At 41.3% G+C, this 23,674-nt stretch overlaps 1 protein-coding gene across 4 annotated transcripts in view; it reads left to right on the top strand.

The window, feature by feature from the left end:
• The window catches only part of lingo1a (leucine rich repeat and Ig domain containing 1a), a 116,788-nt gene that overhangs the window by 78,175 nt on the left and 14,939 nt on the right, over nt 1–23,674 (top strand). Inside the window, exon 1 of one of the 4 annotated variants that reach the window (XM_036535406.1) lies at nt 6,927–7,139. The exons of 2 other annotated variants lie outside the window; for them this stretch is intronic. The gene's annotated coding sequence lies outside the window, so the exon portion shown is untranslated. Of the gene's footprint in view, nt 1–6,926; nt 7,379–23,674 lie in introns of those variants that run through there. One more of the 4 variants, XM_036535404.1, reaches the window with a different exon arrangement.

Here is a 23,674-nt window from a genome sequence, read left to right as displayed (position 1 = left end):
TTTTTTAACCCTTTCACGCATACGGTCACACCGGTGTGATTTACCATTTAGCGCGTATGCTAGAACCGGTGCAATTAGAACACTAGATTAGGAAAATTCTAGCTAATTTTAGCTTTGAGGAAATAGCGATTTAATGTTAAAAATATATAAATGCTAACTGAAAACTATGAGAAGCTTAATAACGCTAATGAAAACATAAATCAGCAAGAGTTTCCTCTAGTCATTATAATACTAATAATTCATTGATTATATTTATATAATATAACATGAAATATAGTTAAATGTTCAGGGCGAGACATGGTGAAAAAGGGTTAATGACAATATAATGATTAGTAATTATTTGTTTAAGACAGGTATAGCAGAGAACGGGAGAGTTCACTCTGTTGGTAAGTTTTAATCCTCAGTTTTGCGATACAAATAAAGACTTGCCCCCTGATTTACTGAGGTAGGTGCAAACCAGGTAGATTTTTAAATAATTTTCATATTTGTGCCTAAATTAAAACGTGCTTTCACTGGGTGGTATAGTGTGATTAAATAAGATGTTTTTCCTTTAAATCAGGCGCAAGGAGTTAATATAATGATTAGAATAAACCCATCTTTCATTTTTGCGCTCTCTGGCTGACACTCCTTGAAATACATAGCCTATTCTTCACTTCTATGGCTTAAGTTGATCCCCGGGAAATCCCCACAAATAAGTAATAAATATATTTTTCTACATTATTGCAGAGACACTGGAATTATAGTGTGTGTGTGGCAGGGTGCGCCCCGCTGTCTTTGTGGGTGGGGGGTGGGGGGGTTAAATCACGATGCCGGCTCAACATCGTGATGTCTGTCAGCCATCGGCGACGGACGATGGCATCGTCCATCGGCCCAGCCCTACTTGACATGGATTGAGATATTTGCATAGCCTGTTAGGCTAGTTTCCTTTTTTCAGACAGCAAGATCTATAGTTTGACAGGCTCAAGAACACATATTAACACTTTAATATCCTAAAATTGGAAGTGTAATAAAAAAACTAAGATTGATGTATTGATCTTCTGATTTTGTGGTCACTTTTGGCCTGCCTGATCTTGCTTTGGATACAACTGATCCAGTTTCTGCAAAGCCTTTCAGAGTTCCATGCACTGCCCCCTTAGAAACCTTTAGTCTAGCCACGATTTGACGCTGAGAAAGCCCCTCTTTGCATAGAATAACAACTTCTGACACTTTCACTTAGTTCTGATGCCATTTTTCCCACTATCACAATGATACTTAGTAAGCAATGATCTGCTGGAAACTTGAGATACAGCCATATTTATAACAGGTGAACACTGGCTGCAAGTTGAGTTACTTGAACATGCCTCTGAAGAGTAGATCAAATCCACCTGAGTGTCACCTGAACGCATGCTTCAATGGAAAGGATACAGATCAAGGAAATCTGACCTTTTGTACAAAGGAGTTAAGTTGGTCAATGCCCCAAATTTCCTTAAATTTGATTGCTGACCTAGAAATAGTGCAGAATGTTAAATATTTCTTCTTCATTTTACATGACATAACTTGGTGTTTTTAAATGTTTCTGAATCCTCAAACTTTTTGATTATTTCCAGGTTTACAGGTATATATAGGGACAACATTGCAGTGTGCCACTAGTTTGTAGCCTGATTTATTTACTCAACTGAGAGATTAAGCCCCGCACTACACTTATTTTTTATTGCCTGCACAACATCTCTCTTATTCCTGACCTCAACACTGCACTGTTACAGACACAAAGGGCATCCTGTTTCTCTCTGACAGCCCTGGAAGGGAGAGCAGCCAGAGGACTGGGGGAGGGGTTTTTAATGCACAGTCATATGCCACGTGGCTTTTTAAGTGCAAACTATACCCTGCCTCAGCGGTAAGGCTAGGCACCGCAAAGACGCTCATCCACTCCTGCACGCCCGCCACTGACATCGTGGCAGCGTGTCAAATCGCCCACTGATGCACACAACTGGGTTTGCTCTGGGTTTGCCAGCATCTCCCTAACTTTGTTTTCTGTGTTTTGTTCTTTTCTTTGTCCAGTTTCTTGTTCCAGTTTCCTTTTGTCAAGAAATTCTGATAGGAACATGTAGGTTTCAGACATGGCATAAAGGATTGGAAGCATTTATTATTTTCTATTTCTTACAATCATCATATATACTGGCTCAGACCTGGTTTCACTCAGCATTCATCCATTCATCAAAAAACAAGTGTTAGTGTACTTCTTCACTAGCATTGTTTGCACAAGTCATCAATAACCAAGGTAAATTAAATAAAAATGTAACACTAGTTTTTATTTGGCAGTCAAAGTTAAGCCCAAAGAAATGAATCCAGGCCTTAGGTACCACAAATGCAAACAATATTGACTGAACTTATGGACTAATAGCAGACTGCAATGCAAATCAATGGTAAGATTAGATGTCACCATGTTATGTATGAAATTAATTGAGGCTGCAGTGAAACAGCATGCAAAGTGTAAAGCTGGAACAGACATAAGGTTAACTCTCCTGTGCCCCCCGATCTGTGGAAGCAGTCAAAAGTGTCACAAAGCAAGCAGCCACAAAGTTTAGTATCCTAGGGATTTTCTGCAAAGCTCATGAATAATGTAACATGATGAGTGGGAGTGACATTCAACAGTGAGCCTTTAATGCCTTTAAAGTACATTACCATGGGTATGCGTAGAGGTGGACCACCACACCAGATCTGGCTACCCCAAGCAGACCTAGAATCATAAAATATGCTTTTCAATGAACGTAGGTGATGCAATCGTTGCTTCCCCCACCACACCGCTCCATTTCCCCTTTCCTCTGGTACCGCGTGACCATCTGCTTCTGTGATTCATTTCTGCTCTCTTAAAGGCAAGTTTAAGTAGCATAATGTGATTATTTTTCTTTTTTTTCCTATCACAACATTTAATGACGAAGAGGAACACTTCCTCTCTTCACTCCAGAAAGATATTGCCTTGCTGTAGGGAGTGGAAGTGGCTGGAGGAGGCTTTGTTAGGGTTTATGATTCACACATTTTTTATGTACTTTTTGCATGTTCTCTGACATCTGGGAATGTGAATGACCACATGTGATTTATATCCACAATATTCCATAGAAAGATAGCCACACATTGTGGCAAGGCTCATAGCAGGTTTTGCTCTATTTATATGTATGTTGGTTTTTAGCAATACAGAGTCTGGGAGAAATGCAATTTCAGGCAAACACTCTGGGCACATCAGCATATGTGGACACAGATTTTACATCAGGCCATTCAACAGCATAGCAGGATTTACTGAGGAAGTAAACCTCTCAGAGTTCACTACTGCACTACTGTTCAGCTGCCACCTATCACAAAACATCACAGCTTCTTATTCAGAAGTACAGGAGATTAGCACCGCCGTAGAGAGTGGGCATATGATGCTGTTGGTTTGGCATCCGTTTTGCAGTTTTTTATTTTCATGGAGACAGCAATAAAGCCACACTCTTCTCTACATCATCACTCAAAAGGTGGGCTTGGTTTCCATTATCAAGGGACTGTAGTGATGAGTGCAACAGACTACATTTGTGACCTCTGTTCTTCTTCACTTGTGATGGCTGGAGGAATCCTCCCAAAAATCATTGGGATGGTCACTGTTCACTTGTCATTTTCGTGTATGTTCACACATGGCCTGGGTGCCTGCTGCATGAAAAACACATTGAATTTCAGTTCCATCTCTGATCATACATTACTTTTGCATTGTATTCGCTTAGCAGACACTCTTACCCAGAGTGACTTACATCACCTACAGGTTTTACATTTCCACTACTTATCTGACTAGATATTTACTGAGGCAATTCTGGTAAACTACCTTGCTGAAGGGTACCATAACAGTGGCGTACCTGGACATTAAACTGGCATCCTTTAGGTAACAAGACCTACTCCTTACCACTGCACCACAGTGCTGCCCCATGGCATACATGACTGACCTGATTCAGGTCAAATAGGAGGCATACCACAGCAAGCTTGAGCCAACATCATATTTGCAATCTCCTTTTGCCATGAAGGCCACTATACTACCTTGCAAGCGACAGTGCAGCAATCTCGGGGAGTACATTTTTCACCCTGGAGATGGAACAGCTTGAAAATTAGAGGGCAGTGGCAGCCAGTCAAAAAAAAATTAAATGCATGTAAGAAAAAAAACAATGCAACCAAGGGCTAGAGAAGGGGAAGAAAGAAAGAAAGACAGAAATAAAGAAAAGGATCAAAAAACACAATGCTAGTGAACAGTAGTTTCTGAAATACTTCACCCTTCTGTTTGCACGAACAAATATAATGTCAGGTTGCTTTTTTCCCCCTCAACTATCGCAGTCTCTCTCTTCTAAATTTGGCGGGTGGTTGACCTTCATTTCAGAGCCACATCCAGGTATTTGAAGTTGAACTACAGGAAGAGGGGAGTTGGGGGCAGGGTAGGGGGGTGGGGGATCAGACACCTGATTGAGCTATCAATGACATTAAAGGTTGTCAGCTTTGAAATGTCACCCCCGATGTGAAGCAGTTTGGATGCTGTCAGAAATAACAGGAGGTCGATGTTATTGTTGCGGGTACACAGGCGGAACCCAACCGTGCGCTTTACTCTGCAGAAACACCCATTGAAAAGAGAGGCTAAAAAGGTCAAATTAATAAACCCTGCCAATTTCTAAGGTCAGTGGGATATTTTGTGTTATTTCTCTTTTTTAATGTGAGGATGCAGTCAATGCATCTCTATCTTTCAGCAGGATTGCAGGTTCAGATCCAAAGATTTTACGTTATTATCCTGCTCTTCAGTAAGATTCTTTGCTCGCTGTAAAATATGCTGGAAAATGTGTCATATACCTGTAAGTAACACATAAATTGTAAAATTAACACAGTCTTTTCCCACCACCATGAGGATATGGGGACTCCAAAAATCATGGCTTTAGTGCAGTTGAAATTGACATTCAATCTGTGGAACCCTCTTAAAACTGGACAACTACACAGAGATAGCTGTGGTGGACCACAGAGGACTATGTGAATCTGCTACAGAAGGTGACATCACCATCAAATGTGAGAGGACAATAGAACAATTGGTTCTCTTAGCTGGTGACCTAGGTCTTTAGCTCAGTGAGCTAATTGTGTTTCTAAGGTTTGGTCCCTCACCTGGACCACAGCAGTGCTGTGGTGAGTGATTAGGATGATGCTGTCTGGTGCCTTCTGGTCAGCTAAGTCTCCTTTGGGAATTGAAGGATGTACAGTGGTATGGTCCAGGAGAATACACAGTGTCCCTTACACAAGGTGAAATTTCCCCACAATGGCAAGGAAAAACATACAACTGGTTCTCTCAGCAAGCCAATGAGGTCTCACATCAGGAGTTGTGAGTGTATGGTTGCCAGGGCAAGGACCACAGTGGACAGATGAGCAGACCAATGGTAAGTGGTGTGCCTGGCCCTCAACAAAGTGGATGAAACAAGGGCCCTGGATTTGGTGCCATCAAACAGAGATAGGCCTGTGATTGTATTGATTTTGCTGTTGCTGTTATTGTTGTTGTGTTTGCTCTAGCTCTATTCCCCTTGCCCAGCCACCACCAACCCCATTCATTCCAATTACTGATGCTGCAGAACAGCTGGCTTGAGAAAGCAGACTGGATATAAGGTGAAGCCTGCTGGAATGTAAGTCCCTGTGTCATCCCATAGGCTTTCACTGCATGAAGCAGTCTCTTTCTCTATCTCTCTTTTTGTGCCTCTCTCACATTCATTGTAGCTGTGGGAGCAGTTGGCTTAACCATACAATTAAGTTCTGTCGATATATTGCTTGAGATGGTGAGACCTGTCTCGGGGGAGTCATTTATCGCAGACGCTACAACTTTTGGCTCACAAGTAAATGGCTTTAAAAATGATTCTTCCTTTAAGCTAAAGCATCCTGTTTTCCCACAAACTGATACCAATGATACTCACACACCAAGAAATGATTCCATTGTCAAGGGCCTAAAAGGCTGGGTGCATGTGGATGTCAGGTACATGTTTATGAATTAGAGGTGTTTCTGCTTCACAAGCGGAAAAACACATTTGACTGATCAAAGTCATTTCCATGTTTTCAGACAAGGAAGCAGATATCCACCTCAAAACGTAAAGACGTGTCATAGCATCTTAAAATGCCTTCTGACAGCCATAATCCATCATGTTCACATATGAGTTAGTGCTGATGATGTGTGCATTGCTGTGCCAGGGTGAGAATGCAATTTAGCCTCTACCATCTGTGGCCATGCAGATCTGCGAGTCTTGACTAAGAGTGGCTTTGAGAACCTATTATCTTGATTTGGTGCGGAGGAAAAAATAATAATCTAGAAGTGGTGGGAAAAAATAGAGTTCCAATTACCTTTGTTTGTATGGAAAGTGCTGTTGTGTGGCCCATACTGGCACCAGGTCTTCCGATTAGGGTATTGCTTCCCTCATCAAGGAACCTCTTCAGGTAACAGTTTCTTTGAAACTGAAGGCACAGTAGGCTCAGAGGCCATTGGACATCAGTAGCTCCTGGTAAATAACTGAATCTTAACCAGGGGTCTTTTGAATAAACACATGAAATTCTCATAATTTCCTGGGAATAAAGTTTCATAAATTATTCATTGCAAAATGACCACTTATGCCCATAAAATACCTGATATTATTTTCAAAACATATTCATACCATTATACAATGATACATGAGTAACTCCCATAACAAGGAAAAAAAAATCTGAAATGATTTAGCAAACTCACTTTTTCTTTGATGCGAGATACAGCAAGATGACATAGGCTATAAAGCTGTACGTAGTTGGGTATATAGTACTTACACATCATGGTTTTCATTACAACTTTCATGGCTTTTGTAATTCCAAAAATGCAGTCTTTGCTATGTACATATTATCAGGAGAGGCGCTGTGAGGTTCGTCCTTTTTTACATCTCCTCCGCTACATCCCTCCCTCCTCTCCTCGCCCTGGCTAGATACTGAAAACAGCGGTCACACAATAACCTTGCGAGTGGTGTCTCAGAGCTTCGACTGCGCATATCTGAGCGAACGCTGTGCGGGGCAGGGGTGTGAATGTGTGGGAGTGTGCCTCATATTACTGCTCCCTGAACAGCCGATTGCAGGCAGGTACCGGCGAAGGGAAGATCCGCCTGAACTGGGTAGGATATCACTGGGCAAGAATCGCTTCGTTGTCTGAATGCAACGACGGGACAGACCAGCTGGAGTATCGGTTCCCGTCGAGACATCGAGGGTGTCGGAATTTGAAGGGGAAAATAACCTATTTCAGAGATCGGTCAATTGAAACGATGGACTTGAGATAGTGGGTATCTGTTTTGTCTCTTCGCTTTGGGAGCTGCCGATGGGAGATTTACGTGAGGATGCTCACTAGTAGCTGTAGGTGAGTAGCAATGCTGAAGGCTTGCTTGCGGCTGACACCGAAACCGTAGAAGTAACGCAGGCTATTTCAAAAGCGCGGCGAGGATAACGAGATGTTTTTGGAATTGACTGGTTACGGTGGAATGAACATAAACAATAGTCTGGTTTTTTGCTGCACGCATAATATAAAATAGGTTGACAGAGAATTTTGAGACGTGTTTTTTGTTGAATTAAAAAAATCCGTAACGTTAATTTTAGACGCATATGATTCGCTTTCCGTTGAAACACCTTCATTTGAATCGTATTGACGTTTTAGTTTCTGTTGAGGTTACTACTGAAATGCTGTTCGAGAGGCCATGTTTGGTGTTGTCGGCATTTTGATTACGGTAGAAAGGGATATTTAAATGATACTGCAATGGATAAGGAATCCTTGTGCAGTAAATTATATGCTGCAAGCACCATCGGCAGCACGCGCAAAAAGGGATTTTTGTGCATTTTGCGTGGGTCCGCACGTCCTCTTCAGATATAGGCCCTAATACCGAAACGGTAACATCTCTTTGAGCTGAATTATCAATTTATTTGAAAATAAGAATATTTTTGGATATTCTTGGTGACACTGCTACTGGTAACATTATTGTAATTATAGTAATCAATGGCATTTGAGTGTATTAAAATATTACTGTTTGTTCATAAATGTATATGAATAAATGTAAGTGTAAGTGTTCAATGTTTTGTAAACATTGAACGAAAATCTTAGGCAATCTTGGTAGTATCTTTTTCGCATTGGTATAATTTTATTTGTGTGTATGATGGTTGGGATGTATGTTGAGCATCGAGAAGTGTTATTAACTATTGTCGACAGACTTCTAACGATTCATGTTAAAATGTTTCAATTCATGAAAAATGTCTGAGACAACCGTTTACGCTAAGTGCAAACGGTAAAAGTCCAAGTGAACGTTCTCACATAAATCTGTTGTTGAAAGGCATTTTTGTTTGTTTTATTTTCTTTTTAGTTTTGGATACACAAACCTGCAGCGGAAATTAGTTGCCAGACTCTGCACACGGAATAGCAATAGCAAACAGTATGTGCTAGGTTCCGGACTTTGATCTGCGTCTGTGTATAAACGTTGCGAGTTGTACAAACAAATGTTTTCTAATTTGAGTAAAATGGTATAGAAAGAGTCCGATTTTGGCCACCCTTAACAAGAAATTAAACAATATTATGTGCGTCTTTCTTTGTCTTTTCACGCGTAACCCGTCCCCACCCCGTTCTGGTTGTGGCATTAATATGTAGGCTCTGTCAGGTTTTTGCGTGTTTTAGTTTGTCTACCTGCTTTCATCCAATGCCAGTTTCTGTTGCCTGTATGCCCCGCGACTGCACTTCTTCCCTTTACCTGTCTCTCTGTACATACTTTCCCTGCAGACATGTTCATCATAATTGCATCTCAAAAGCAAAATCATGAAATTTGCTTTTATCAGGTACGTCGGTATGTAGCATTTTAAACGTAATTAATTTTGTTTTGTCTGAAAGTTTTTTCTGATAACACAGACCGGTAGACCGGTACATTGGACAAAGTTCATGGTGATTTTTTCCTTTGGATTCAGTTCAAAACCCTGCTGGCTGGAAAACTTATTTGAGGCTAGAATTATTTGATGTGGAAAATGAGACCTGCAAGGGTGTGACATGTTTGTTTTCAGTACTCTGAGTATTTTTTTTCCAAAAGAAAAGTCTGGATGGTGATAATTGTACTGTGAGTCTCTGAAACTAGAGCCATTTTACTATCCACAGTACTTCAAAGCAGGCAGCCCTCTTTAAATTAAGACTATACTTCAGCTGGGACACTATTTACTAATCTTCTCTGGCTAATGCTTTGGCAGAGTCTGTCACTGACACAATAAAATGGCTTGAGTTTTTTTTTCACCCACTGCTAAGATGCTAACATTGGCCTTGTTTTAGAGCTATTAGCATTATATGGACTCCCATGTTTCCAATTTGATTGTGATAGCTTCTGAAGCCTGGAATTGTACCATATCTTCGTGTAGGCTGGTGAGGGTATTGGTACAATATTTTTTTTGTTTGGAGTAGAGCACATTCTACAGATATGTAGATCTGCCTGCTGTGGTTTGGCAAACACAGTGTTAAAATACACATACATCCAGCAAGCTGTCTTAGCTACCATTCAAATTTTGGCTCAGGTCTCATTTTGATTAAACCACACCACTGTGCAGAAAGTAAATTCTACTCTCCAGTAGCGTAGAAATCCAGAACGTGGGAGTCATTTGCCACATTGCCGGCTGTCTTCTCTCACCAGTCAATTTCTAGGCATAACAAGAATGTTATGAGCACCGAATCTGTATGCCACGCTGCACAATCAGTGGTTGTTTGAGAAGAAGGCCACGTAGTGCGTGAAGTCTGTGTGGCTCATGGTCACTGTAAGCTCATTGAACTCAGAGTCGTGCAGAGCTCCCATGAGCCCCTGTCTCTTAGAGACACACATCCTTGGTGTAACTCTAACACCTTCCAAAGTGTTTATAAGGCAATTAAGAAGTCACACCATTGATGCTTTTGGCTGAAACTCTGTGGTGTTGTATGTCCATTTGTCATGGTGCTTAACAGCTTCAGCTGCTAACAACACATTCTGCCTTCTTCCAGTAATTCTTTGTGATTTGATTATTTTGGTGTTTTGGCGGGGCACTGCATTTGAACCCATGAGCAAGGGAGTTCAACTGAACAGAGTCAATAAACAGCCAGGTGCACAACTGTATCTTATGTAAAAATGAAACTCCAGCAATGCAGGTTGCTCTTAGATAACAGGTGCTAGCTAGGCAAACACTGTGCCACAACACTGTGCAGTGGCATCTAAGAGCATATACATTCTCTGTAGCAGTGCTTTATTAAAGGAGTAGTTTTAATGTTGCATTATGAACATTAATTATTATTATTTAGCAGATGCTCTCATCCAGAGTGGCTTACATAGGTGAAAATTTTTTCTTATACAGTTGGATATTTGGATATTTACTGAAACAATTTTGGGTTATGTACCTTGCCCAAGGGTACAACGGGAGTGCCACAGCAGGAATTGAACTGCCAAGCTTTTGATTCCAAGCTCAGCTCATTACCACTACACCACACTACCAACCCATCAAGAATGTTCATAGTGTGCTACTAAAGCTACACTTGTAGCTTCAACAGTGGCAAGGAGAGAGGTTTCATGAACTCAGTGCACATATAGTTTCAGATTTCAGGTGGTCTTTGTATCACAGAAATCTTGTGATGTATTTCACTTCTTCAGCAAGTGACATCCTTGTACAGGAATGTTTAGTTTAATTTCATTTCATTTAAGAAAATATGTTTTCCTACATTCTTAAACAACCTTCTTTGTTTTGTTTCAGCAAACACTGGGCTTGTGGGAATGTGTAAAACATTGGAATATTATAGATAAACATATTATATATGTACAATTTGGTACTTGGAGTTAAGGACAAAGTAGTACAGTGGTTAGATTGGTCTTTGTAAAAATATGGCTTTGCCTTACAACAAAGTTTAGTTAAATGTAAAATGGACATGAGGATTCATAAGGAAAATGTATATTGGTTGTTAAAGTAGCAAAGCAGTTTAAATTGCATGCCATTTTAACTTTTGGCCATGAAGGTTTTGCCATACATGTGTCATGTACTTCAAAAGGCGCTAGAGGTGAAAGTCTCTGCATGACAGTTTTTCCACAGGTTAAAGTATTATGATTCATCCCACTCTAAATCCATCTCGGTTATATGCTGGTGCACGGACCGACAGAAAATAGAACTGTTTACCTGCTAATCTTTAAATGAAATACATTGCCCTGCTCCAGAGGTAAGAGTTTTGTTGAATAACTATTATTTTCCCTATTAGTTTGCTTAGGTGCTTTGAATTTGATGGCAGTCAATCAAAAGACAGAAAATTCTGAAGTTAAAATACAAAGAACTTGACCACTAGCTCATTTAAGTGTGTGTGTGTTTTTTTTTTGTGCCTGGGTTTTGATTTGAGGTTTTAGGGGGAGGGGGCATACAAGAGGTTGTGGGGATGAGGGGTCTGGGGGGAGGTGCACTTCAATATTGGAAGCAGCAAGCATCTGCCTGAAATATCCAGGGATTTCTCTTTGGATCTATGCTCTTCCCACGCTCTGTCACAGCGTCTCTCCGCCAATCAGTTCAATTATCCTGAGTTATCCTGATGCACATGAGACTTTTGGTGGAAAAATAGATGAAGGTATTCATCATGGGGGTGGTTTATTTGCTTATACCACACAGCATTAACTTGCAGAGTGGAATGATCGAGCACTGTAATGAAAAATGTCCATGCAATGTCCAGTCACACTGCAGTTCATGCATAACTTTGAATAACAGATTTAGAGTGAATGGGGGGTATCTAAGTGTTTCTAATTTCAGTTGTTGTTTTCTTACTACTTTGGTACGACAAGCTACCAGTAGACAATAGATTGTAAAAAATACATTGGTAATGGATATTAGATAAAACAGCTATTGCCCAGCTTTTTCTAAATCAAAAGATTTGAAGACATCTCTCAGTGTGCTGTGATCTGTAGGGAATATTCCAAGAAAAACTTCTTCTATCTCCAGACAGGACATGTCTGTCAGATCACTTATTCAGAAACCAATAATTGATATTCGTCAGCTGGTTACATGGTATAAAATGTTTGCCAATTATGTTAGCAAAACGGTAAGTAAATTGAGTTAATTAAGTGAATTTAATTAAATCAACCCACCCCCCAATTATATTATGTATGTCATTTATTATTGAGAGCAGGAAGTAAAATTTATCTCAGACCACTTATTTCATGTGCTCCCATAGGACGTTCCTCGCACTAAAAGAACCAGCTGTGTCCGTGGTGGTACCGATTACCATAACACAGCCTGACCATAAGCAACTGCTGAAGCTCTCTTAGTCTGTTGAGGGCATGCTAGTGATCCTGGGCATGGTACGCGAGTGAAAAGCTTGGCTCGCAGCAGTCAGCATGACATTCTGTACTGTTACAGTCTGCAGTCATTCAGTTTTTAAAAATGTGTTAACATCTGTTATGACATCAGTTTGCTTGCACTTTGTGAATTGTTTTTGAAGGTGTTTTTTTCTTTCAGTTCCCACATTTTGAGAACCGGCTCCTCTTGTCCATGATTCTCAATATCACAACAATGTTTCTTTATAGAGTTCTTGGAACTGTTTTAATGCACAGTTTAATTGGAAAATGTTAACTCCACCATATTTTTCTCAATATCTTTTCTGTAGAATTATTAAACTAATTAAGTTACTTGGGTTGCAGGTGGAGGAAATATTGAATCAACCTCAGAAATGTCAAAAGACAGAAATAATCTGTTATACGCCAGTTTGCCAGATATATTCCCAACAGAGGGACTAACCCAGAGGAGTGTGCCTGATGAAGAAAGCTCATTTTGAATAATAATGGCATGAGTGAAAAAACTAATAAGTAATTGGCACATGCCACATAGTGTGTCAAGACCGTTGGAACAGTCCCTGAAGTAACTGGCTGCCCTTTAAAGAATGCCACCAATTTGCAAGTGTGCATTCTTGAAAGCTGGTGGCACAGGAAGAATTTAACAATAGCTATGCTCTTATAAATGCCAATAGCCAGAAGCTGTTTGTGTCCCGCAGTTTATTTCATCTGAGTGGTATTTCTACATGCTCTCAATTCTTGCTGCTTTTTGGGTGCATGAGTGTTCTGTGCCTGTTCCCTCCTCACTGTCATTACTGTGATAAAGTCAGTTGTATATATTTTTTATATTTCTATAACTGTGATTAACAAAGGAGTGTCATGTTTATCACAAACCTGCACAGCTTCAAGTTGGGCAGACACAGCCGATTAAATCTATGAGTAGAAATTAGGGGTGGCATGAGGACTGAGCAGCCCATGGCAGTCAGGTCCTCTTGGCAAAGGGATAGTAATCTGTACAGCTCGCTCAGATTATTGTGGCAGCAGCCCTCCTTGATATTACAGTGTTATTAACAACAAAAACAACAAAACTGGCAGTAGTTGGTCTTCGTGCATACACACAGGCCTGTCATGCATCGGCAAACCACATCTTCTGTTGCCAGGCAGAATGAGATTGACATGTGCTATTTGGAGGGTAAGAATGATTGACAGGTGCATCACAATGCATTGGAAAGGATGTATCTTATACTAGGGGAAGTGGTGAATGCATAGGGTACTCTGTAGGCATTCCCGCCTAAGCCCTCATGGTGCATGAATTGGACGCTGCCGTAAAACAGCTTAGCTAAGCAGACTCCTGTAAACATGGCTGTTAATGGGATTCATCTATTTATGTTTTACAACGCATCAGTATATGATTTACAGCAAAGACATCAAAAGCCAAAATGGGCATTGTCTTTTGAACTGAAAACAAGGAAAGCCTCCAGAGCATAACCTGTCATAGTTTGATTCGGTATGATCCGTTTTATCACTTTTCATTCTTTCATTCTTTGTACCGTCATGTGTGCATTCATGTTTCACTGGCACTACCTGGCATCCATCCTTATTGGGGTTAAGAGGGCTATTTTGTACTGATCACTATGTGTGTTTCCCATAGAAGACTATGTTGTGTTGAACTGTCATGTGGAAATAAACAGAGAACAGCAGGTACAGCTTTTTAAATTGGTTTTGATGACCTCATTGACTGTTATCTATTTAAGATTGCCCAGTCAAGAGGTGCATAAAATGGCTGTGTCCAATGCCCTTCACAGTTCCAGTTCCACCAGTGGACAAAACATTCTCTGTGGTGAGCCACCACAAGATCTTGAAGTGTTGTGTCAATGGGGCTCTCTGTCCTGGCAGGTTCTCATTCCCAGTGCATTCCTCTTCCACACTGACACAGCTTGAACGCCAGGCTATGCTTCCAAGGTAGCGGCGGTGATGGCAGCTCTTCCCGGGGGTGATTTCAATTTAAACAACAAACAGGCAATGAGAAAAAAATCCACCCATTTCAAATAAAATGTCTCGTTTGGAGTTCAGGGACACTGTTTTTCTGCCCAGTGAAAAAATGCCAGTATTAATGTCTGTTAATCATATTACAATACACTAAGGCCATGTGGACCCTCGTTCAGCTGTTGCCACAACATTATAATGGATCTCTTCATGATTGAATTACAGCTTCCTTGATTATTTGAATGCATTTTAACTCTGTTTTTTTTTTTCAATAGGTCATTTTTGTTGTTCAAGTTTTTTTCCCCTCAATTTGGTAACAAAGCTCAGACATTCAAGGCATGCAATACTGTGTCATTTTATACAGAACAATGGAATATTGAGCTTTTAAGTCTGCCTTAAAGCTCTATTTAAATACCCCATAGAGACCAATTTGGTCATGGTCTGCTCTCATAAATTATTCTGTGTAAATCACATTTACTCATAATCATTTTGTGGATGTTTTTTTTTTTGTTTGTTTGTTTTGTCCAAAACATCTCATGCTGTGGGTGAATGAAGTTGTCTTTTTTTTTTTTTTTTTGGTCGACTAACTGACTTTGATGAAAAGACCTAGGTTGTCATTGTTATTCTATAACCGTAAAAAAGACCACAGCAGGACCAAACTGAAGAGCACCAATCAGGAGCTGAGTAAAAGGATTTAAAACATCATGACCCCTTTGGTCCTGCCATGGTCCTCCTTAATTTATTGTAGTTTAATTGGTGAACCGACAGCAGCTTTGTCACTAGGCTCTAGGAAAGGAGTGAGGAAAAATGTATTCCAAAAGTATTACAAAAAGGTTTTTTTTCTTTTTTGCATGCACATGCCTCCGTGCCACAAAACACACCTATGATCCTGCTTCATTTCCAACTGAGCACCAGACATTGCTGTGGGGCTCCAAAAGGAAGTGGTCTCCTGCCAATTGTCTTTTCCAGAGCCAATCATGCGTGAGGAGCTCTGAATGAGCAGGACCACAGTGACCGGGGAAACAGCTTGTTTTTGAATAGAGTGCTCTAGCTACCTAACACATTTCAAAAGCCATTCCTGTGGCTACAGTGAGATAAACGCAGTGAGTGCGTTTATCATTTGTGGAGAATATCCCAGCCATGTGAGCCAGTTAAAGGTTGATACATTTACTGAAGAAAAATGTACCTAGACCATGACAAGTTTAGAGACAGCTAAACAAAAATTTGGAGGAAATATGTATGGGATTTACATATGTATATAAATATATTTCTCATATACATATACATATGTTTATATGTATGTACATTTAGTGTCTCAGTAACAGTAATTTGTTTAAAAGCACCCAGAAAACAAAACAAAAAACCCTGTAGTATTGAAAGGCTAATGGTGCCAAAGAGCAGTTTAATCATGGAAGATGTAAGGACCAACAACTCATATGACTATGGGACATACCTCTGCTGTCTTTTTCTCCCTAGAACATAAGTTCTTTCCTTGTAAGGGCTATATTCATATAAGGGATGGCTCACAGAGGAAAGAACAAGCTCCTCCTCTTATGTTACCTCGCTTCATAAACCCCAGAATGAGAAAAGCTACTGTGCAATCTTGATCAGTGACTCATATTAAATATCCAAAAGACCAAATATCATTGTAGCAGAATGCAACTGGTGTAAAACAGTGAGTCACAAAAAACACACAGTGGCTATGCCCATTTTGGGGTTCATGAAGTCTCAGTCTCTTGTCGTGGTCACAGTGAACCTGTGTGACCAGTGTTGAAGTTGAGGGAGCAGAAAAACTTAAGGAGGAAAACTAAAAAGTCCACCTCAGGTGAAGAAATAGGTTCCTCCCTCCCTCCTACTTTTCGCAAGGAACTCTAATATGTCTTCCTTAATGCATTATATTTTTACCTAAGTTGACAAGTAATGGGTTCTGTAAATTGGTGAAGCCCATGTTATGCATAAAAGAAGCCTCAGAGTTAATCTTCCCTAATACAATTTCCCTCAGCTTGAGCCTTTGGCAGATATGCAAATGTCTCATAAATAATTCCACTTTTTCTCGAAGCCATCTCCCAATACACCGTTAATAAGGGCTGAGAGGCAGCAGGGAGAGGGTGAAGCCCTCAGTTGCTCAGTGCAAAGGGCCTCTGGCAGGCTTGCAAGCTCAGGACACAGGCAGATCTCGATCTCTCCCTCAGAGGATAGCCGGTGCTGCCCAGCACAGTAGGCACCGCACAGCAGCTCAACCCTCCTCTGTCTTTCGCAATGACCGTTTCTACGGTCCACAGAAGCACTGGTTCAGGCCACCAGCATCAGTCCGGGTAATGAGTTTAAACAGAGGTGATAACAAAGGAGGCACAGTCTCTGCTCCAGATGAAGCAAAAGCTATAGGGCAAGCTGCTCTCCCAAATTTAAGCACATGATGGGCACATCTGTTTCGGCTGAATCTTGACCGACACCCGTTGCATCAAAACATGGCCCATAATTTTTGTGCCACCTTGACTCTTGGGTGAGGCGGCGCACAATGGTATGCATATGAGCCAGCGTAAATGATTTTTCATCAGTATCATCACCAACATTGCATTATTGCTGGCATACTTTCTGCACTAATGTCTCTCGTTTCCCTAGCTACTGTGGTGTATGCATTTTCAACAGTTCGCCACCACCAGAGTCGGTCCTGGTGAGGGTCACCTTATCAGAAGGGCCACATCAGACACATGGAATGGATTTCCTTTGTCAGCACAGGAGCTCTATCCCCCCCGCCCCTTCCCCTCCAACCCAAGCACAGCAAAGATTATGATGAGAGACAATGAGAGCACAGCATATGAGAGTTACTGGCTATCTCTGCAACCTGGGCCAGAAAGATAACCCTCCACAAAGCAAGAGCAGGCAGAGAAGTGAGAACAAGTTTGGGGCCCTCACTGTTCAATAAAACAGCCTTTTACTTTCCCCTTGACCTTTAGTAACAAATTCAAGCAGGCGTTAGGTTTAGCACATTTGTCACGTGACTTTTTTTCCATTCATTTCAAATACTGCTGGACTCACACTGCCCGTCAAAAAATGGACAAAAAAGAAGCCCTTGCTTAAATGCGTTGTCTAGAGTTAAGACAAAGTGCATTGCCACCAGACAGAATAGTGGCCATTGTGTCCATAATTACCCATAATTGTCATCAGAGCTTTGTATTATGGTTTGAAATTGTATATGTTCTCTTAATCTTTCCTTTTCACAAAGGTAAGCAAGTTTGTGCTTAACGCTGAATGTGCTGTGCCCTAAGCCTCTTAATTTAGGAGCAGGTGGGCAGCAATGGGATTTAGACGGATAAGAGAAGGCAAAGTGAGAAATGACCTGCTCCTTAGACCATCAGTGTTGCTTCTCCATACTTTTCTCCTCAATGTTTTGTATTCATTTTGCTCAGCCTTGGGTTTATAGTCAGTATCAATAACCTCCTCGATTGGGCTTATCGGACTAATTAAGGCCTCTTTTTTCCCAGGATTCCCTCCGAGGCCAAGGATTAAACCTGCTATCTCTGGCCTGTGCATGGTATTATTAGCAAAGAGTGGTGAGAAGTCTCGGCTCCCAAAAAATAAAGGCCTTCATATTAAAAAAAAAAAATGAAGCAGAAGCGATTAAACGGGACTGATGATCCGCTGCTCCTTGTCATTTATTCAAGTGGTCTAAAGGCAGGATTTTAATGAAATTCCCCACAATACCATGGTTTTATGGTCCCATCTTTCAAGGGGTTGGCAAAATCAATCCCTGTGTAGCCATTTAAACTTGCACCAAACACTCATTTAAATAGTTCCTCCATTCCTTTTCATTGGTATTTTGTGCAGAGAGAGGACGCATATAGGACAATATATATACACATATAGAGCATGGTGTGGGTGACACATCACAAGTTGACGCAAATATTAGGCATTTCTCTGTGCAAACAGAAAAGATAGGAGCACTCTGTAGACTTTTTTGTTCTCCTGAATGTTCCAGTTTTGATTTTTATGCCACCAGGTACATGAATGGAGCAATTGGTGTCACTGGTGAACCAGCACACTGAGTGAAGTAGAGTCATTATGACCCCTCTCACTCAGTGGGTGGGGATTAGGATATGAAGAGGCTTAAGTGTACAGCCGTCTGGACCCCGCAGTCTTTATCCTATTGGTTAATAGCCAGTACCGTGGGCTTGCACAAGCACGTTGCTTGGCAGTTCCTCACACCTTGAGTAAAGTCAATTTACAGAACAAACTCTGGTACCTGAGCCAAGAGGGGTATTTATCGAATTTTAAATAGCCTGTTTTCCTCAATTGATTAATGGTGATGTTGACCGGGATAGCAGTTAAAAAGCCGGGTTGACTTCGATTTTAAGGGCTATCACAGCATTCAGAAGATAGGTAGATGGAGTTGCCTTATCTTTGAGCAGCTCTGGAATTAGACAAAGCAGGTGGGGTATTCAGGTGTCTTCGGCTGGGCCTCTCACTCCAGACACCATGCAGGGAACTGAGGTGACTTTAATTACAATTCAAAAGTGCTTTCCGAACACCATGTGTTGTTTTATAGGCTTTTATTATAATATACCTTTTTTTCTCCCTCAGCTAGCTCTTATGAGAAATTGCTTCGTAAGGCATGGTATTGGAGAAAATAAATTTTAAATGAGTAAACAGAAGTGACTTTGCCTGCGTGGTTTTATATATCATTCAACAGCTGTTGAATTTGGGGGCCATAAATCAGTGACTGTTTTGGAAATTCAGCAGCTTTTTTTCTCTTTGCTATTACTTGCCTCAAACTGAGATGAAGTTGCATACCAACTCCCTAGCTGTTTGTCAGTTTTGAGACAGGCGGGGTCAAAGTCCAGACCAAATTGTGATGTGATGGTTTTCCCGCTCGCAACTGCCTTCAATGGCGTGAATGGATCACCTTCACAGAATTCCACTTGCCACAACATGAAAAAGAACAAATATTGGGGAGCAAACAGCTGTTAATGGAATCCCAAATAGCTGTTAATCGAATTCTAAATTTGACAGCATGGGGGTGTTGCCTTGGATTGGTAGAAGCAAGTGGTGCAGCAGAACCGTTATAATCAGGACATCATTCAGTTTGGAATGGTCTTCAATGAAACTGGGGTGTGTCTGAGGTGGCAGTTGGAGCCATGTAATCAACGAGGCTATAACCAAAGGGCTTAGCATCCAGAACTACACTCCTAAGTGGTGTAGGAATGGAAGCCGGGCCTGGAGCAGGCCTGATTTTAAAATGCTGCAACAGGCTCTCGGTCTCTGGGGCTGCTCCATGGCGTGTGAGACCTGCCTCTTCAAGGCCACTGATCTGACAGTCCTGAAAGTGCCCTGTTGAAGGAGCAGGCCAGGCCTGTTCCTTACAGTGGGTTGCTTCTCCTCCAATGGGCACTAATTACACTTCTCTCTCTCTAAATGCCTCCTTGGGCTGCAAACCAGGGGATGCTTTCTGCAGCAGGCAGGAGAATGGAAATGCCAGCCATGGTGAAATCAGTACCACATAGCCATGTCTTGCCTGGCAATGCAGGCAAACACACCTCACACACACATATACACACAACCACATGCAAATGCATCTCTCTCACAAACAGACACAAACTCACACACAAACATACACACACCACATGCACACACACCTCAAGCATTCAAACACAACACAACCACACACACACATAAACCTCACACACACACACACACATACATATCTGTGCTGATGAGCTGCCTGAAGTTAGTTACTGGAGAGACATCTGGAAGGGCCACATTCGCATGATATCCATCAAAGGGCCACTCTGAAGGATGGCATCCTGGAGACCAGGGGTAGGGAATGTGTGGCCATGGGACAGTCACAGCCCAGCTCCACATTCATCAGGGCCCCTCCAAGTTTGTTTATTTAGGTTACTGTAATATGAATGCGAAAGGAGCAGCTCCAAACCCGATAAAGGCACTTGTGTCAGTCTCACAGATTTGTACCAGCACTCCTCATTATTTGTTTGTTTTGATTCCAGGAACAGAATGGTTTGTCCTTGTCAGGAGATATGAAGTGCTGTGCAATTTATTAAAAAATGTGTGCAGGGATAAAGGGAAACATAAATAAAGGGAGGAAGGGAACATGGCTCCAGTCGGTTTGATGGCTGTTGGTGGTGGGATTAAATAGGAATGTTTGAACTCAAGCAGAGAATACAACCAACCCATATCACTAGGTCTGTGTCACCAGCCAGTTGTGCTATTGTCTAACAACATTCTATTGAGGATCCAGTGAATTTAAATTATTTATGTTCACGTGCAGCACCATTGGCATAATCCTTAGTTTTGTACTGCATCTTATTGTAATTGAGTAATCAACTCTGTCAATCTTGAATTGCACTTTTTGTACATATAATATGCATATTCCATACTGCTGCTGTTGTAAATCAATATATGCTTGCTCGCATATAGTGTCATATCCCTATTCTATGTGTGCATATATGCATTAATGTATACTTAACTAATTAATTTAAATTAAATCATCCAGGAATTCATTAATGATAGTCAGGTCCCAATGCTATCATCAGCTCAAACCTGATTACATTTAGATTCAGACTCCAAATTGTGTGCTTATATTTGTGTAAAGAATGTTGTGAGGAGAGCAGTCAGGTCGGCAAGCCAGTGGCATCGTCTTATCCCAGCAGAGACGGGGGCATGAACACAGAATTAGTTGGATGTTACTGACCCCGTCTTCGAAGTCAAAACAGAAACACATCAGTCCATATGGATTTCATTAGAATGTTACCACATGGAGCCTCTGGAAAGAAGCATAGCTCTCAGACATTGCTTACAAAATTATTTCACCAGCTCGGCTGGTTGTTTTGGCAAGGAACTGCACATCGATTAAAAAAAAGAGAATTCTGCATAGCAGAAAGAAAAGATGAGGGCCTCATGGAATACTAAGTAGTTTCATTGAGCGAGAAGCCAAAGTAACAATGCCAAAGTCAAGAGAAGGCTGCAACCTATTGCATTTTCTCAATAATGCAGCAGACAGAGAAAGAATCGCATTGTGTGAGTAATGGCAGCCATAACCCCAAACACCTGTTTTTTCTTTTTTTTTTTTTTTCCATTCATAAATTTGTATGCAACAATGGAATAGAGCCTGAGCACAATATTCCTGCGTGTCTTGAGTTCGTAAACAGACGAAGCCCCATTGAGGGCATTACAAAATGGTTGCACCGTGAGCTGCTCAAACTGAATAATAGCTTTTGTGTATTACTGAAGAAATGGCATCACTACCTCTGCTGTACTGTACATAGATTTTTGATACAGTGTTGACAGTGTTGAGCATCTTACAGCTCCATCAATTCCACAATGCCTACACAAAGTGCCAAGATGGTAATCCAAACAAATGGGCTCCAGTCTTATCAAAGTTCATTCTGATGTCTCATCTCACAGCAGCGGATGTGTGACGTACATTGCATGTGCCTTGCAGCAGTGCATTTAGCCGGCTCAGGGCATGAGTCTCATTTCTTTCTGTCTTTAATTTATTGTATTAACAGTTAATACATAAGCAGTCAGCATGAGTCTCATTTCCGCCACTATGTCACAGATAAGTAAGCTGTGCTCCATGCACACTTGATGGATCAAACCAACAGACAAGATCACAGCCCACATGAAATATGAGGCGCAGTGACCTTAAATCAATTATTGCACTTTTTTTCCCACATTGGTTTACAGTTTTCATTTCTGCCAGTTTAGCAACATGTAGCACTACGGAACTACCAAGGTTGCAAGACCCTGGGGGCAGAAGTAAACTTGCCTGTTGAGGGAGGTTTATACTGCAAAGATTGTTCTTTCCTATGGGATATGGTGTGGCATTCATTACAGAGCCTGTTGTTCCTGTAAAAGCACAATTTTTGTGTGTGTGAGTGAGTGGGGGAGAGGGTGGTGAGGTGGGCGTTCCTAGTTTTTGGAACTTGCTCTGTAAAAATGAACTTGGCCCACTTTGTGTTCCATCTTCTCCACTGAGAATCCGAGGTTGTCTCTTTTAATGAAAAGGCTTCACGACCAGTGGCGAACGAACCGGTCGATATGGCGTTGGTTTGGTGTCTGTAGAGCAAATGGTTTAGGCACAGTTAGAACTAGAAGAAGAGTTAAGTTAAGTTTACGCTAAGTTTTACGTAATTTAATTTTTATCTTATATGCTAGTACAACCAAGGGCTAAAAACTACACGTCCCATAAAACCACGGGGTTTTCTTATTCCCGCTCTCCGGCCTTGCTAGCTAGCCATTGCTATCAACTATCGCTATAGCAGCTAACTTGCAGTTCGTCTTTAGCAGTCATCGCTATCAGCAATAGCAAGCTCATCGTTAGCAGCAATGGTGTCGCTAAGCCATATTCTCCATATTTGGTGAGACCCAAAGTTTTCAGTGGGGCGAAAACCATTATAAATCAGGTAATGTGGAGGAATTCAGTTGTTTCGAGGGCCATATCACTGGTTTGGTCAGGGCGAGCATAAGGGATAAGACCAGGGTGTCAGTGAGTGTAGGCCAGTATAACGTTAGGTACCATAGCTAGCCAGCTAGCTAGCTAGCAAAGTCAGGTTACCACATCATCACCTATTGAGCTTGCTGAGTGGGAGTTGTTAGCCCACGATTTTGAATGATGAAAAATGCCAGAAGCCTTTTTATAAGGATTGCGGTTATTTGTTAGCTAGCTAACTGCCAATCGTTGTCGTCTTCACTACTGTCTCTTCCATTAGCAACCCTAGTTGGGTTCAGAGCCCAGAATGCCCGGATGAGATGATGGTATCTGATTTGTCAGGACGTTCCCCAGCATTGTTCTATTGGATATGTCGTTCGAAAAGTGGACTACAAAACGAACTACAAGTCCTAAATCTTAACATTTTCGGAAAATATCGAAACATTTGATGACTCCAAATATATCCTCACACCGAACAGGTTAATTCAGGAAATTCCCAGCTCCTGAAATGAATCCGAACTTGAGTATAGATGGATAGTGTCCGAATCCCATTGTAATTTTCCATAGGGAATTTACTTCCGACATCAGCGAAGAACCAGTGATGACATACCCACCTCGGTACTCTGTTGGGTTTGCCATGTCCCTCTCCCCCTGCCTCTCAGAGCACTGACTTCACGTGAACTGTCTCTGATTGGCTCCGTTGACAATATGTAAATACCTGAACGTGAGCAGGAATGTCAACATTTAACTAAGAGCGGAGAGTGTACTTGGTGGCTATTTCGCCTCATAATTCACAAACCGTTCATCACAGCACTGAACCGAAGAATCTGAGTTGAGGCACAGTTAGAGCTATAATAACAACAGTAATAATAATAATAAAAAAATACTAAAGGACACAAGGGATACAACAGAGTCAGGCAACCACACTAATAAACAGATTAAA

The sequence above is a fragment of the Megalops cyprinoides genome, chromosome 8 (assembly GCF_013368585.1).
Source record: "Megalops cyprinoides isolate fMegCyp1 chromosome 8, fMegCyp1.pri, whole genome shotgun sequence".
NCBI lineage: Eukaryota > Metazoa > Chordata > Actinopteri > Elopiformes > Megalopidae > Megalops > Megalops cyprinoides.
The sequence above is the reverse complement of the archived record's forward strand: the minus strand, read 5'-3'. Positions and strand labels throughout refer to the sequence as shown.